Source organism: Dipodomys merriami, unplaced genomic scaffold (assembly GCF_024711535.1).
Source record: "Dipodomys merriami isolate MVZ:Mamm:240054 unplaced genomic scaffold, mDipMer1.0.p SCAF_990, whole genome shotgun sequence".
In the NCBI taxonomy this organism is placed as follows: domain Eukaryota; kingdom Metazoa; phylum Chordata; class Mammalia; order Rodentia; family Heteromyidae; genus Dipodomys; species Dipodomys merriami.
The window spans coordinates 202,547-209,269 of NW_027206613.1; positions in this window are offsets into that span (position 1 = coordinate 202,547).

The following is a 6,723-nucleotide window of genomic DNA, read 5'->3' on the forward strand; positions in this document are numbered from 1 at the left end:
CCTCCCTCCGAGCCCGCCCCGCCCCGCCGGCTCCCCTCCCTCCGAGCCCGGGCCCGCCCCGCCCCGCCCCGCCCCGCCCCGCCCCGCCCCGCCCCGCCGGCTCCCCTCCCTCCGAGCCCGCCCCGCCGGCTCCCCTCCCTCCGAGCCCGCCCCGCCGGCTCCCCCCCCTCCGAGCCCGCCCCGCCCCGCCGGCTCCCCTCCCTCCGAGCCCGCCCCGCCCCGCCGGCTCCCCTCCCTCCGAGCCCGGGCCCGCCCCGCCGGCTCCCCTCCCTCCGAGCCCGGGCCCGCCCCGCCCCGCCCCGCCGGCTCCCCTCCCTCCGAGCCCGCCCCGCCGGCTCCCCTCCCTCCGAGCCCGGGCCCGCCCCGCCCCGCCCCGCCCCGCCGGCTCCCCTCCCTCCGAGCCCGGGCCCGCCCCGCCCCGCCCCGCCCCGCCGGCTCCCCTCCCTCCGAGCCCGGGCCCGCCCCGCCCCGCCCCGCCCCGCCCCGCCGGCTCCCCTCCCTCCGAGCCCGCCCCGCCCCGCCGGCTCCCCTCCCTCCGAGCCCGGGTCCCAGCCGCCGCGCCCCGCCGGCTCCCCTCCCTCCGAGCCCGGGTCCCAGCCGCCGCGCCCCGCCGGCTCCCCTCCCTCCGAGCCCGGGCCCGCCCCGCCGGCTCCCCTCCCTCCGAGCCCGGGCCCGCCGCGCCCCGCCCCGCCGGCTCCCCTCCCTCCGAGCCCGGGCCCGCCCCGCCCCGCCGGCTCCCCTCCCTCCGAGCCCGGGCCCGCCCCGCCGGCTCCCCTCCCTCCGAGCCCGGGCCCGCCCCGCCGGCTCCCCTCCCTCCGAGCCCGGGCCCGCCGCGCCCCGCCCCGCCGGCTCCCCTCCCTCCGAGCCCGGGCCCGCCGCGCCCCGCCCCGCCGGCTCCCCTCCCTCCGAGCCCGGGCCCGCCCCGCCCCGCCGGCTCCCCCCCCTCCGAGCCCGGTCCCCAGCCGCCGCGCCCCGCCGGCTCCCCTCCCTCCGAGCCCGGTCCCCAGCCGCCGCGCCCCGCCGGCTCCCCTCCCTCCGAGCCCGGGCCCGCCCCGCCGGCTCCCCTCCCTCCGAGCCCGGGTCCCAGCCGCCGCGCCCCGCCGGCTCCCCCCCCTCCGAGCCCGGTCCCCAGCCGCCGCGCCGCCCCCAGGCCGCCCCCCCCCCCCCCCGCGTCGGCCCGGCCCCGCCAGAGCCGCGCTCAGCGCTGATTCCTCGCTCGGCCGGCCGGCCTTCCGCGGGCGACTCCGATGGAGAGGGGACCTGCCGCACCCAGCCCCCCAGTAACCCTGCCCCGCACCCCAGTAACCCTGCCCCGCACCCCAGTAACCCTGCCCCGCACCCCAGCCCCCCAATACAACTGCCCCGCACCCAGCCACCCAGTAACCCTGCCCTGCACCCTCAGCGCCCAATACACCTGCCCCGCAACCCAGCCCCCCAATAACCCTGCCCCTGCCCTCCCCCAGCCACCCAATACCTGCCCCCTGCCCTCCCCCAGCTCACCCAATAAGCCTGTCCCCCCTCCCCACCAGCCCACCCAATAAATCAGCCCCCTCCACCCCCCAGCCTACCCAATAAACCTGCCCACAGCCCTCCCAATAAACCTACCCCCCCCCGCCCCCAGTCCACCTGAATAAACCTGTCCCCTCTCCTCCCCATCCTCCCCAACTCAAAGTTCTGCATTTTGGGACCTTAAGCTGGTTTTAAGCCCAGCGTGCTGGTTCATGCCTGTAATCCCAGCTACTCAGGAGGCTGAGATCTGAGGATCACAGTTCAAAGCCAGCCTGGGGCAGGAAAGTCCCTGAAACTCTTTATCTCCTATTAACCACCTGAAAACCAGAAATGACACTGTGGCTCTAGTTGTAGAGCACTAGCCTTGAACTGAAGAGCTAAGGGACAGCGCCCAGGCCCCACAACCAACAACAACAACAACAAAAAGGCTGGTTTTAGAAATTTCACCATCCAGTAAATTGGGGGAGGAGGAGAAAGACCATAAAACTACAGCAGAGGAATGCAGGCCTTTAAAGCACCCCAAAACCTGGCACTTCGGCTCATTTAATGTAGGGCTGTAAATATCCACGAAAAAGCAGCACACCCACACGCGTCCAGCTCCTGCAGAAACTCCTCCCTGCCCCTAGGCAGGCTGGCAGGCTGGCAGGGCTGGGAAGCCAGCGCTGGGCAGTGGTGGAGAGGGGAGGTAGAGGTAGAGGGGAGGGGTGAATAGCACCTTGGGAAAATCTCTCTGCTGTCAGCTCTGCCCATCCAGCCTCCCTACTGCTGGCTGGAAGAGGGAGGGGCTAGGACAGTAGGGCACTGAACAAGTGGGCAGAATGGCCTCTGTGTGGGCACTGAGAACCCCCACAAGAAACCAGCCCAGCCCCTGAGGAGCTGACCAATGGCGGGGGGGGGGGGGCAGGGAGCAGGCAGTATCCGTGCTGATAAAAAGCAAAGCTTACCCTAAGAGAAATGCAAAGCACGACTTGCCAAAGAGCTAATCTAGAGATATGGAGAGAGTTCTCACAGGTCAAGAATAATAAGCTAGACACCCTGTTTTTAGAAGCTGACGGGTGATAGGAGCCGCCGGCCATAAGGAATGAGGATACATAAAGCAAACCTCAAGTGGAGCATTCTTCCAGGCCTCCAGCCTTTCAAGGAAAAATGTTAAATAGACAGCGCCGGTGACCCTTCTGGGAGGAGGCACAAGACTCTGAGAGGAAAGAGGGTCCGTAATTAACACTTCCCTTCTGACGGGCCTCAGTCCTGGGGGCTGGACCGCGGGTCGCAATTTCTCACAGGCAATCTTCGTAAGGACCCAAACCCGAAAGGCTCGCCCTGAAAACGCCCCACTTCCAGTCTATTGAAAATGTGTTTGTAACAGGTCCTTAAACAGCTTCTGCGGGAAAGCCCAGACTCCCTCCTGGGCCACAACTTATCTAAAAGCCAGAGAAGAGCCCGAGAGAAGAGCCCGACCGCTCTGCCTCCTTTTCTATTTGTCTTTGCTCTAAGCCATTCTCTCCACAGTCACTTTGCAATCCCGCTGAGTTCCAGGAAAGACAGGGCTCATCAGTCACATCTTTATATCAAAGGGCAGAAAATACCCCTAACAAACTAAGAGTCACCTTGGGGTCGATTGCCTGCACTGATGGAAGGATGATTACTTACAGTGACCAGGCTGCACCCCAGAACAGGAGGAATCTGGGGTCAGATCAGATCGCTCCCCTTCTCCAGAAGCAGAATTGAAATAATGACCCAGCCAGTAGCTGGTGGCTCACTGCTGTAAACATAACTACTCGGGAAGTTGAGATCTGAGAATCATAATTCAAAACCAGCCCAGGAGAAAAGATCATGGGACTACATTTCATGAACACAAAGCTGGACATGGAGCTCTGGTTCAAGAGGTAGAGTGCCAGCTTTGAGCGCCGACAGGCCAATCAACAGGGTATGAGGGTAAGACGCTGGTGGCTCACGCCTGTCATCCTAGCTACTCAGGGGGCTGAGGTCTAAGGCTCATGGTTCAAAGCCAGCCCAGGCAAGAAAGTCTGGGAGACTCTGATCTCCACAAAACCACCAGCAAACTGGAAGTGGCGCTGTGGCTCAAGTGGTAGAGCGCTAGCCTTGAGCTGAAGAGCTGGGGGACAGTGCCCAGGCCCAGAGTTCAAGCCCCACGACCCACAAAAAAAAAAAAGAGTGGTATGAGGGAGGGAAAGGTCCACTTCCCTTCCTGATCACAGGGCAGGTGGGATCCATTCATGACCCCCATGTTACAAATGAAACTGAGGCTGCCGTCGGTGAAGGCGCTCACTCCAGGGTCTTCATCAGCCCTGCCTGGCTTTCGAGAGGCGCGCGTTAGTCGCAGGACCAGCAGCCTTCGCTGGGGTGGAAGAGGGGGCTCAACTCCCTTGCCACCTGAGTCCAGGGCCGTTGAGTGCACGGCTGGAGAAATGGTGCTTTTGCTCACTTACTCCTGGTGCTGACACGTTTGCTCATCGGTGTTCCAGCAACTGGGTCCCTTTGTGGGGTGTGTGCGAGGTCTGAGAGCGGCTAGCCCTTGCCGGTCCCCGGAGCCTTGACTAGCCAGGCCAGCCCGAAAGGAGCCCAGCAAGCACCCAAATGATGGTGAGCTGTGGGGACGTGAATCTGCTCTGTCACGCCGGCTGCTTTGGCCTGGTGCCTGGTTTGGGTCGGTCACCCGGACTGTTCAACCCCTGGCAAGCTAGCCAGTCACACGAGATTGTGGACCTAAGTTCTGATCGGCCCAAAGAAAGGACTGTAACCTGTTTTCCTGTGCTTGCTATTTAGAGTTTTATCAGAACCACCCCCTTCTGCAGAAGTCAAACCTTGCCTTGCCCGATCCTTTCCAGTTGATGTCCCTGTTCCTGTGTGAAACATCGGTATCTCAGAACTTTTCCAACCCTGCTAAGGGTCTTGTTTTTCAGTCTGGAAAGATGCATACACACACACACACACACACACACACACACACACACACACACACGGGTACAAATCCGTGGAACAGGCTTGGGGTGTCCCCAGAGCAACCACTGGGCTCTAGGATAAGTGAGCTCAACACAGCTCAACGGAAAGCGGCAGCTACTGCGGAAGCAGCGTGGCGGCCCCTCAGAAATTAAACAGAATTTCCCTGTGACCTCGAAGCTCCACCTCGAAGGCCGGTAGCTAAAGAGACAGATGTGTACACAAATGTCTACAGCAGCACTGTTCATAATAGCCAAAACATGGAGGTGTACATGAGAAAATGTGGTCCATCCATGTAATGGGGCATTACTCTACTATGAAAAGGAAAGAAGCCCTGATCCCAATATAAAATGTGACTGTACTTGAAAACATGAGGCTGGGGCTGGCTGGGAGAAGGAAGGAAACAAGTAAGGAGGGAGGGAGGGAGGGAGGGAGGGAGGGAGGGAGGGAGGGAGGGAAGGGAAAAGACAAAGGAAGTGAGGGGAATAGAGGACAGGATGCTAAGTGGACCAGGTGCTGTCTGACCTGTATGCGCAACTGCAGACAGGTACATCTATGTGGTTGTTAGGGGCAGGAGAGGAGAGCTGGGCAAGGACTCACTGGCATGAGGTGGTCGGAACATTTCAGAACTGGATAGAGTGGTGTTTGCATGTATGCTGCATGGACTAAATGCCATCGAACTGTACCATATAAAAGGGTTGCCGGGCGCTGGTGGCTCACGCCTGTAATCCTAGCTACTCAGGAGGCTGAGATCTGAGGATCGCGGTTCAAAAGCCAGCCCGGGCAGGAGAGACTGTGAGACTCCTATCTCCAATAAACCACCAGAAAACCGGAAGTGGCGCTGTAGCTCAAGTGGTAGAGCGCTCGCCTTGAGCTGAAGAGCTGAGGGACAGTGCCCAGGCCCAGAGTTCAAGCCCCACGACCGACAAAAAAAAAAAAAAAAAAGGGGTTGATTTGGGATCCTGGAGCTGGTGGCTCATACCTGCAATCCTACTACTCAGCAAGCTGAGAATTATGGTTCAAATCCAGCCCGGGCAGGGAAGTCCATGAGACTCCAGTTAACCACCAAAAAGCTAGAAATGGAGGTGTGGCTAAAGTAGTAGAGCACTAGTCTGGAGCACCAAAGCTCAGGGACTATGCAGGCCCTGACTTCAAGCCCCAGGATCTGCACGCACTCACACAAAAATGTTAATCTGGGGCTAAGTGTATAGCCCAGTGGTAGGGTGCTGGCCTCTTATCCTCGAGCCCTAGGCTTAATCCCCAGCATAACTGATTTGCTTCTTTGTTTGCTGGTTTTTTGTTTGGGGTCTTTTTTTGTGTGTGTCCTTTTCTTTAATTGTCCTGGGGCTTGAACTCTGGGTCTGGACACTGTCCCTGAGCTTTTTCACTCAAGGCTAGCGCTCTACCACTTTGAGCCACAGCACCACTTCCAGTTTTCTGGTGGTTCACTAGAGATAAGTGTCCCACAGGCTTTCCTGCCTGGGCTGACTTTCATCAGTGGTCCTCAGCTCTCAGTCTCCTGAGTAGCTGGGGTGACAGGCATGAGCCACTGGTCCCCAGCTTGCTTGCTTTTTCAGATCTGATCTCACCGTGCAGCCCAGGCTGACCCCTTGCCACCACCTCTGCGTCCTGCACGCCCAGGCCCTAGAATCGGAGAAGACATAGAAAAGCCTGGGTACAGGTGCGCATACACCTAATACCAACCCTTGGGAGGTGGGAGCTTCCAGGGCAGTGTGGGCTACGAGGCATGATTCTGTCTCCATCAAACGAAAAGAATGGCAATTATGTGCGAGGTGAACTTCACCACAAATACAAAGTAAACACAGGCATGTCATGAAACAGGCCTGTACCAAGGACAGGACTCCAAGCAGCTGGTCAGGCCCAGCTGGAGCCTCAGCCGGGGAAGGCTGGGAGCTGAGCGGCGGTCCTCTCCCTCGGGGGCGGGGTGGGGGTGGGGGTGGTAACACAGAGACAGAGGCCAGGGGAATCTCTGCCCAGGGGACTTTGGGGGCCAGCGCCCTCTTCTCCACCCAGGGACGCTGCCCCTCTGGCTGACACGTGCTGCCCCTGCCCGCGCTGCCCCTGCTCTCCCTCCTGCTGCCTGACTTTAGGCCGCTCTTCCCACGGCTTTACTCGTGCCTTTCCTGCTCTGCCTCCCTTCAAAGCACCCTCTGCCCACGTCAGGATGCCCTAACAAAGAGCTGCAGGCATCCAGCGCGGAGAAAAGAAAGCCACTGGTGGCTCATGCTTGTA